The sequence below is a fragment of the Pyrgilauda ruficollis genome, unplaced genomic scaffold (assembly GCF_017590135.1).
Source record: "Pyrgilauda ruficollis isolate IOZ18807 unplaced genomic scaffold, ASM1759013v1 scaffold1027, whole genome shotgun sequence".
NCBI lineage: Eukaryota > Metazoa > Chordata > Aves > Passeriformes > Passeridae > Pyrgilauda > Pyrgilauda ruficollis.
The window spans coordinates 1-8,853 of record NW_024508402.1 but is presented as its reverse complement, the minus strand read 5'-3'; the positions used below and the strand labels follow the sequence as shown (position 1 = coordinate 8,853).

The window sequence follows — 8,853 nt, the reverse complement described above, 5'->3', positions numbered from 1 at the left end:
TCGCTCCCGAGCGTTCCTGGAGCTCTGGGAGCGAGGTTTGGGGTTTTTTTTAATTAGGTTTCAAGGGGAATGGGGGAAAAAAACAAATTTTGTGAGCTGGGAGCTCGGCCCCTTTTTCCAGAGGGAATTTTGGGGGGATGAGCTGCAGATTTCCCAAATCCCCACGGAGCTGCTCCTGCCCCGTCTGTGGGATCGGGATGATGGAGCCACCCTGCTCTGGCCAGGCCCTTTTTTTGGGTGATTTCAGGTGGAATTTGGTCCCTTTGGCTGGGAGCACTTGGATTTTCTGGGAAGGAAACTTCCCCCGGGAAGAAATTCCCAATTCTCCCCGGGATGATCCCAAATCCCAGCAAAACCAAACCCAACAAATGCAACGTTCAGGTCCTGAGCCTTCCCTGGCTTTGATCCTGTTCCAGACCCCACAAACCCCAGGAATTCCCTGGTTTGTTCCCATTCCCGACCCCATTCCCTGGTTTGTTCCCATTTCTGACCCCAGGAATTCCCTGGTTTGTTCCCATTCCCGACCCCAGGAATTCCCTGATTTGTTCCCATTCCCAACCCCATTCCCTGCCTTTTCTCCCATTCCCGCCCCCATTCCCTGGTTTGTTCCCATTTCTGACCCCCAGGAATTCCCTGCTTTGTTCCCATTCCCGACCCCAGGAATTCCCTGGTTTGTTCCCATTCCCTGGTTTGTTCCCATTCCCGCCCCCATTCCCTGCCTTTTCTCCCATTCCCGCCCCCAGGAATTCCCTGGTTTGTTCCCATTCCCTGGTTTGTTCCCATTCCCAGACTTTTCTCCCCGCTCCAATCCCTTTCCAGCCCTTTCCAGGCCCCCCAGGGCAGGGGAGGGAATGGCTCTGGGGGTGACCCTCGTTCCCTGCCGGGTCACTCCCTGGGCGGGATTCAGGGCGGTCAGGCCCGCTTTTTTGGGATTTTTTTGGGGTTTTTTCCTTGGAATCGCCGGGTTTGGGAACAGACCATTTAGGATCCGGCGTTTTGGGGTGCTTTCCCCGGAATTGCCGGCTTTGGTGCCGATTCTCTCCGCCGACTCCAGAGGGAGCCCGGACAAGGGAGGATGAGCGGCTGCGATTTTCCAGCCGGGAAAGCCTCGGGAAGGGAGCGGGGCTGCCCCAGCGAGGCCGGCTTTTCCTTCCCCGCATCCCAGAATTTCCCATGTCAGTGTCCCAGATTTTCCTTCATCTGCATCCCAGAGAATCCAAATTTTCCTGTACCTTTATCCCAATTTTTCCTGTACCCGCATCCCAGAGCATCCCAGATTTTCCCACATCAGCATCACAAAGGATCCCAAATTTTCCTGGATCAGTATCCCAGAATATCCCAGATTTTCCTTCACGGACATCCCAAATTTTCCTGGATCTGCATCCCAGAACAACCCAGATTTTTCGTCATCATCATCCCAGAGCATCCCAGATTTTCCCTCATCATCATCCCAGATTTTCCCGTATCAGCATCCCAGATTTTCCCATTTCAATATCCCAGATTTTCCCTCGCCCCATAAATTTCCCCTCCTCCCATTTTCCCAGATTTTCGCCCCAAAACCTCCCTCCAGCTCCGGGTTTTTCCAGCGTTCTCCCCCCCAATCCCGACCCTTTTTTTGGGACAGCCCCACCCCCTTGGAATTGCCATCGCGCCCCTCCCCCACCCGGGCCGGGGTGACGGCGGGGTCACCGCCGCCCCTCCCCCACGCCGAGCCCCCCCGATCTATTAATTACTGACAGCAATTAATTAATGAGGAAAGGGGGGAGGCGGGAAGGGGGGGAGGGCGGCTCCCGCCTGTTGCTAATTAACACCGGGAGCGTTAATGAAGGCAGCGCAGCCCTGGCCGGTATTTAATTGATTCGGGGAATTAATTGGGGGAGGGGGAGCGCTCTCCTCTGCTCCAAGGGCGCTCCAGCCGCCCCCATCCCGGGGAAATCGGGGATTTTGGGGGGATTTAGGGGGGTTTGGGGGACTGGAAACGCAGGAAAATTGGAATTCATGGCACTGGAAAAACCGGGAAATGGGAATTTGGGGAAACGGGGGTTTGGGGAACTGGAAAAGCAGGAAAATGGAAACACGGGAAAATGGGGGTTTGGGGAACTGGAAAAGCAGGAAAATGGGGATTTATGGCACTGGAAACACCGGGAAATGGAAACACGTGAAAATGGGGATTTGGGGAACTGGAAAAGCGGGAAAATGGGGATTTATGGCACTGGAAACACCGGGAAAAGCGCGATTGTGGGAATGGGGATTTGTAGAAAATGGGGAATGTGGAAAATGGGGATTTGTGGGAGATGGGGATTTGTGGAACACTGGGAAATGGAAACGTGGGGAAATGGGGATTGTGAAAAATGGGGATTTTTGGGAAATGGGGCTTTGTGGAAAATGGGGATTTGTGGAACGCGGGGAAATGGAAACGTGGGGAAATGGGGACTGTGAAAACAGGGATTTTGGGGAAATGGGGATTTGGGAAATGGGGATTTATGGCGCTGGAACCTCGCCCCGCGCTCCCCTTCCCCCGCTCTCCGCCGAACCCCCCGATCTTTAATTGGATCTGCAGAGATGAAAGCAGCGCCGGGGGGGCGGCGCGGGGCCCTGACGTCCGCCGAGTGTCCCCGGGGCGGGTGACAAGGTGACAAATGGCCCTGTGACAGTAATCGCCGAATTAGAGCGCGCTCGGCGCTCCGCGGGCGCAGCCGCCGCGCCGGCTCCGCCCGGCTGCGGGTGCAAGGAGAGGTCAGGCAGCGGCCCGGAATGCTAATGAGCGTTTGTTTCCGCGGAAAAACCGGGAAAGGGCCGCGGAAAATGCCCGAAAAATTCCAAAACGCCGCTTTTGGCCGCGCTCTGCCGGCCCGGGGAGCGGAGGGACAGGAGGGTGAGGGGGTGGCGGGGGGAAGGGGGGTTCGGGGTGAGCCCCCCGGGAGCGGGGATGGGCTGGAGGGGACGCGGGGGTCCCGGCTCGGCTGCCCCCGGGTTTGGGGCGGTTTCCTGGGGTTTGGACAGCGCTCCGAGGGCGCTGCAGTGTGCCAGAGCCGCAGGGACACGCGTGTCCCCGTGTTGGCCGTGTCCCCGTGCTGGCCGTGTCCCCTTGTCCCCCGACCCTGTGTCCCTCTGTCCTCGTCCTGGCCGTGTCCTCCTGTCCCCATGTCACCGTGCTGGCCGTGTCCCCTTGCTGGCTGTGTCCCAGTCCTGGCTGTGTCCTCTTGTCCCTCGACCCTGTGTCCCCGTGCTGGCCGTGTCCTCCTGTCCCCGTGTCCTCCTGTCCCCGCGTCCCCGCGTGCGGCACCTTCCCAGCGGGACACGGAAACGGGAATGTGGGGAATCGGGAACACCGGGAAATGGGTTTTTGGGGAAATGGGTTTTTGGGGAAATGGGGGTTTGGGGAGCTGGGACCGCAGGGAAATGGGGGTTTGGGGAACTGGGAACATCGGGATATGGGGATTTGGGGAGCTGGGAACACCGGGAAATGGGGGTTTGGGGAAATGGGGGTTTGGGGAAATGGGGGTTTGGGGAAATGGGGGTTTGGGGAGCTGGGAACATCGGGAAATGGGGATTTGTGGCGCTGGGACCGCAGGGAAATGGGATCTGCAGCCCCCGGACGCCGCCCCGGGGCTCTGCCCCTTCCCACGGCCCCGGGATTCGCGCGGCTGAGCGTCTCGGAGAAGGGGTCTGGGGACACAAATCCGGGTCTGGGGGTGCAAATCCGGGTCTGGGGACCCCAATCCCGGTCTGGGGGTGCCCCCCCGGGCTGGTTTAACCCCCGCCGTGCCAGGGCCGCTCGGGTCCGTGCCAGAATTCCCGGGATCCGCAGCCGCTTCCCGGCTCCGCGCGGCTCCTCCCGCACCCGCGCGGGTTTTGGATGCTGCAAATCCTCCCGCTGGTGCCAAAATTCTCGGACAAAATCCCCAAAAACGCAGCCCCGCATCCACCCCTGCGGGAGCTCCTGGGGGAAAGGCGAGAAAAACGCAGCGGGGAGGCGATTTGGGCTTTTTTCGCCTCATTTTTCCTCATTTCGTGTTCGTTTTCCTCCCGCGCCGGGCTATGCGGGAGGAGCGGCTCTCAGCGCGAAATAACTGCTGGAAATGGGGACATTCCGTGGTTTTGGGGAGTTTCGGGTGTTTCGGGAGCCGCGGCGGGGAGGGGACAGCCGGCGGTGTCACCGCGGGGGCCGGGGATGAAAAGGGCGAGAGGCCCCGGGAGTGTCGGGGGTGATTAATGGGGGTGAGCGCGGGGTGAGCCGAACAAGGCGGCACTGTTCGCCCCAAATCCTCCCGCAAAAACAGCAAAAAAACCCCAAAAACCCCCGCGTTGTTCCCGCAGAGTTCGTCTGCTCCGAGCCCTCTCTTGTTGTTTTTTTTTTAAAAATTATTTGTTATGTTGTTATTATTTAATATTTTGTTATTTTTAAAATCATTGTTTTTACGTTTTCTCTTCTGTTATCTTGCACAGTTTTAATCGCAATAAAGGAGCGCGGCGGCGAGGTGTAAATGGCCGCGAGAATCGCGAGATTTCCATGGATTTCCATGGATTTCCATGGATTTATTTGCTCAGCAAACAAAAACACCCGCGGGGAGGCGGCGGGGCCGCGTTTGGGGTCACGACAAAACCCCGCCAGCCGCTGGAGCTTCTTGTTTTCGTTTGTTTTGGTTTTTTTTTAAAGCACCCAAACCCCGCGGATTTCGCTCCCAAATTCTCCTTCCGGACCCAAAAGGGACGGAGGAATTTGGGGAGCGCCCTCGGGGCCGGAATTCGCTCCCCTGCGGGGTTTTAAATGCCGGAATAAACGGGGAAAATCAGGATTTTCCCGTCCGAATTCCCACCCCGGGTGAGGGATTTGGGGTGGAAGCCCCGGGAAGGAGCGGGATGGGGAATTTTGGGGATCCCCGAGCTCCCCTCCCGTTTTTCCTCCCCGCCGCACCCCTGTCCGCACCCCAGACCCGGTCTGTCCCCCCAGGGCTTCCCCCGAGTATTCGGGAGCGGCGCCGACCTCGCTCCGGCTGGAAGCAGAATTTTGGGGGAATTCTTTGGGGTTTCGAGGGGCGCTCGGAGCGGGGAAAGGGGGGAGCGGCTGGGGCGATCCTGGGAAGGGGACGGGGGGGACAGGACCCGGGGCTGGGGACACGTCCCGGGGCTGGGGACACGTCCCGGGGGCGGCAGGGGGGCTTGGGGACCTGTGGAATTGAATAAATGCGGAATTGGGGATTTACGGAATTGGGGGAAATTCGATTTGGGGACCTGTGGAATCGGGGACCTGTGGAAATGCGGGGATGTCGTTTGGGGGGATCCGTGGGAATGCGGGATCGGGGATCCATGGAATTGGGGATCCATGGAATTGCAGGAATGCGGGATCGGGGACCTGTGGAGCCGCCGGCGTCTGGAGCTGAGGGGGATTAATTGCGGTTTAAATTAAACCCCAATTTACGGGAACTGGGGACCTGCGGAAAACGCAGGAATGCGGAATTGGGATCAAACGCGGGGAATTGGGAACGCGTGGAATTGCAGAGAAAATTACGGGAACCTGCGTGAACCCATGGGAACCCCTGAGAATTTCCGGGAACCCCTGAGAATTTTTAGGAACCCCTGAGAATTTATGGGAACCCCTGAGAATTTTTAGGAACCCCTGAGAATTTTTAGGAACCCGCGGGAACGCGGGGCCGGGGCGCCCCGAGCCGCGCCCTGCACCGCTGCGGTAATTAGGAGCGTTAATTAGGAGCGTTAATTAGGCACGTTCACACACACAAACACGCGCGCCGGCCCAGAGAGCGATTAAGGGCTGCTGGAATTTGCATCTCATTAACATTCCCATCTCATTAACATTCCCATCTCATTAACATTCCCCAAGGGCTGCTCGAGGGCGGGCGGGTCCTGCAGCGGCGAGAGGCGGAAAGAAAAGAAAATACAAAATAAAATAATAGAATAGAATAAAACATGAAACAGAATAAAATACCTTTAGGGGAAAAAATTATAAAATAAAATATAAGGTAAGGGTATAAAATAAATGTAAAAAGGAAATAAATATAAAATTAAATATTGAAGTAGAATAAAATTTAAAATTAAATAAAATAAAAATGAAATAAAATAAATAAGATAAAATAAATAATAAATAAAATAAAATAAATAAGATAAAATGAAATAAAATAAATAAAATAAGATAAAATGAAATAAATAAAATAAAATAAGATAAAATAAAATAAAAAATAAAAATAAATAAATATAAAATAAAATAAAAAATAAAAATAAAAAATAAAATAAAATAAAATAAAATAAAATAAAATAAAATAAAATAAAATAAATGCAATAAATAAAATAAAGAACCCGGAGCTCTGGGCGCGGGAGGAGCGGGAGCCGCGGGAGCGTTTGGGATCCGAGTCACGTTTGGGAAATGTACGGGGCCGCTGCCGCGGGAGGCGAGGCCCCCGCTGCCTTCCATAAACTGTTTTCACTCCTTCGAGCCGGAATGTGGGGGGCTGCTGCTGCGGCCCCGCCACGCCAGGAGGGGAATTTGGGGTGCGGACCCCCCCAGCTCCCCCTTTTCCATCCCCCAAAATCCCCTCCCGGATGAAAATCCTTTTATTCTCCGCGGAGGGATTTTGGGGCGGGGGTTGTTTGCATTTCCCCGCCCGTGTTCCCACAATCCCGGTGAATTTTTGGGGGGCGCAGCTTCTCCCACTCCCTTTCCCCCTCTTTTTCCATTCCCTGGGGCTGGAAATCCCAAAAATCCCCAAAATCCCCTCCAACCCCGAGGAATTTTGGGGTTAGGACACCCTCCCCACCCCGCTCCCCCTTTTCCATTCCCTGGGGCTGGAAATCTTGGGGGAATTTGGGGCGGGGGCGGCCCCAGCATCCCCCCCGGCTGAGCCCCGGGGGATTTGGGGTGGGGGCGGCCCCAGAATCGCCTCCCGGCTGAAAACCCTGTGGGGATTTGGGGTGGGGGCGGCCCCAGCATCCCCCCCTGGCTGAAAATCCCGGGGAATTCGGGGTGGGGACGACCCCAAAATCCTCCCCTGCCTGAAAACCCTGCGGGGATTTGGGGCGGGGTCCGCCACAAAATCCCCCCCGTCTGAAAATTCCGGTGGATTTGGGGCGGAGGCGGCCCCAGAATCCCCTCCTGGCTGAAAACCCCGAGGGATTTTTGGGGTGCGGACCCCCCCTGCTCCCCCTTTTCCATTCCCTGGGGCTGGAAATCCCTGGGGCCGCCCCAAAATCCCCCCCTGGCTGAAAATCCCGGGGAATTCGGGGTGGGGGCCGCCCCAAAATCCCCCCCCGGCTGAAAATCCCGGGGAATTCAGGGTGGGGGCTGCCCCAAAATCCCCTCCTTGTTGAAAACCCTGCGGGGATTTGGGGTGGGGGCTGCCCCAAAATCCTCCCCTGGCTGAAAATCCCGGGGGATTTGGGGCGGGGGCTGCCCCAGCATCCCCCCCTGGCTGAGCCCCCGGGGATTTGGGGCGGGGGCGGCCACAAAATCCTCCCCTGGCTGAAAATCCCGGGGAATTCGGGGTGGGGGCTACCCCAAAATCCTCCCCTGGCTGAAAATCCCCGGGAATTCGGGGTGGGGGCTGCCCCAAAATCCCCTCCTTGTTGAAAACCCTGCGGGGATTTGGGGTGGGGGCTGCCCCAAAATCCTCCCCTGGCTGAGCCCCCGGGGGGATTTGGGGCGGGGGCGGCCCCAGAGTGCCCCCCCGGCTGAGCCCCGGGGGGATTTGGGGTGGGGGCGGCCCCAGAGTGCCCCCCTGGCTGAGCCCCCGGGGATTTGGGGCGGGGGCGCCGCAGCCCCCCCGGCTGAGCCCCCCGGGATTTGGGGCGGGGGCGCCGCAGCCCCCCCGCGGGCCCGTGGCTCAGCCGGCAGCCGCCGCTCCCCCTGAACTCGGCGTGAACCCCAAGCGCGGCCATAAATCAGCCGCGCTGAGCGCCCGCCGCTCCCGTAACCCCTGCGCGCCCGGAAAATTCACCCAAAATCCGCCAAAAGCCGCCCAAATCCGCCTCTGGGCCGTGCTGCCCCCGGGCTGCGGCGGGAGGAGGAGGAGGGAGCGGATCCCGGGATTTTTCTGGGGGGAGGAAGGGGATTCAGCCCCCCCGGGGATGGGTTTGGGGGGTTTTGAGGAGTAAAAAGGGAAAGGAGGAGGAGTGAGGATGAGGAGGGAGCGGATTTTTAGGGTGGGAGGAAGGGGTTTCTTCCCAAGGGATGGGATCGGGGTTTTTGGGGTTTTGGGGTGTATTGGGGGGGTGGAAAGGGGGGGGTCGGGGAAGGGAGGAAGAGCGAGGATGAGGAGAGAATTGATGCCGGGATTTTTGGGGTGGGAGGAAGGGGCTTCACCCCCAGGGATGGGTTTGGGGATTTTTGGGGGGATGGAAAGGGAAAGGAGGAGGAGTGAGGATGAGGAGGGAGCGGATCCCGGGATTTTTAGGGTGGGAGGAAGGGGATTCAGCCCCAGGGATGGGTTTGGGGTTTTTTTGGGGGGATGGAAAGGGAAAGGAGGAGGAGTGAGGATGAGGAGGGAGCGGATCCCGGGATTTTTAGGGTGGGAGGAAGGGGATTCAGCCCCAGGGATGGGTTTGGGGATTTTTGGGGGGCGGAAAGGGAAGGGAGGGGGTGCGAGGAGGAGGAGGAAGAGGAAGGAGCGGATCCCGGTGCATTTTTAGGGCGGGATGAAGGATTTTTACCCTCAAGGACGGGTTTGGGTTTTTAGGGGTGGAAAGGGGGATGAGGGAAGGGAGGGAGGATGAGGAGGGAGCGGATCCCGGGATTTTTTAGGGTGGGAGGAAGGGGATTCACCCCCAGGGATGGGATCGGGGTTTTGGGGTTTTTTTGGGGGGTGGAAAGGGGGGTCGGAGAAGGGAGGAAGAGCGAGGATG

At 57.8% G+C, this 8,853-nt stretch overlaps 1 long non-coding RNA gene across 1 annotated transcript; it reads left to right on the top strand.

The window, feature by feature from the left end:
* The first annotated feature begins 2,717 nt into the window (after window positions 1-2,717).
* On the top strand, window positions 2,718-4,629 carry LOC121354630. The gene is made up of 2 exons (XR_005955313.1): window positions 2,718-2,875; window positions 4,450-4,629. It is a non-coding gene; the product is annotated as an uncharacterized LOC121354630 (long non-coding RNA).
* The last annotated feature ends 4,224 nt before the right edge of the window (window positions 4,630-8,853 follow it).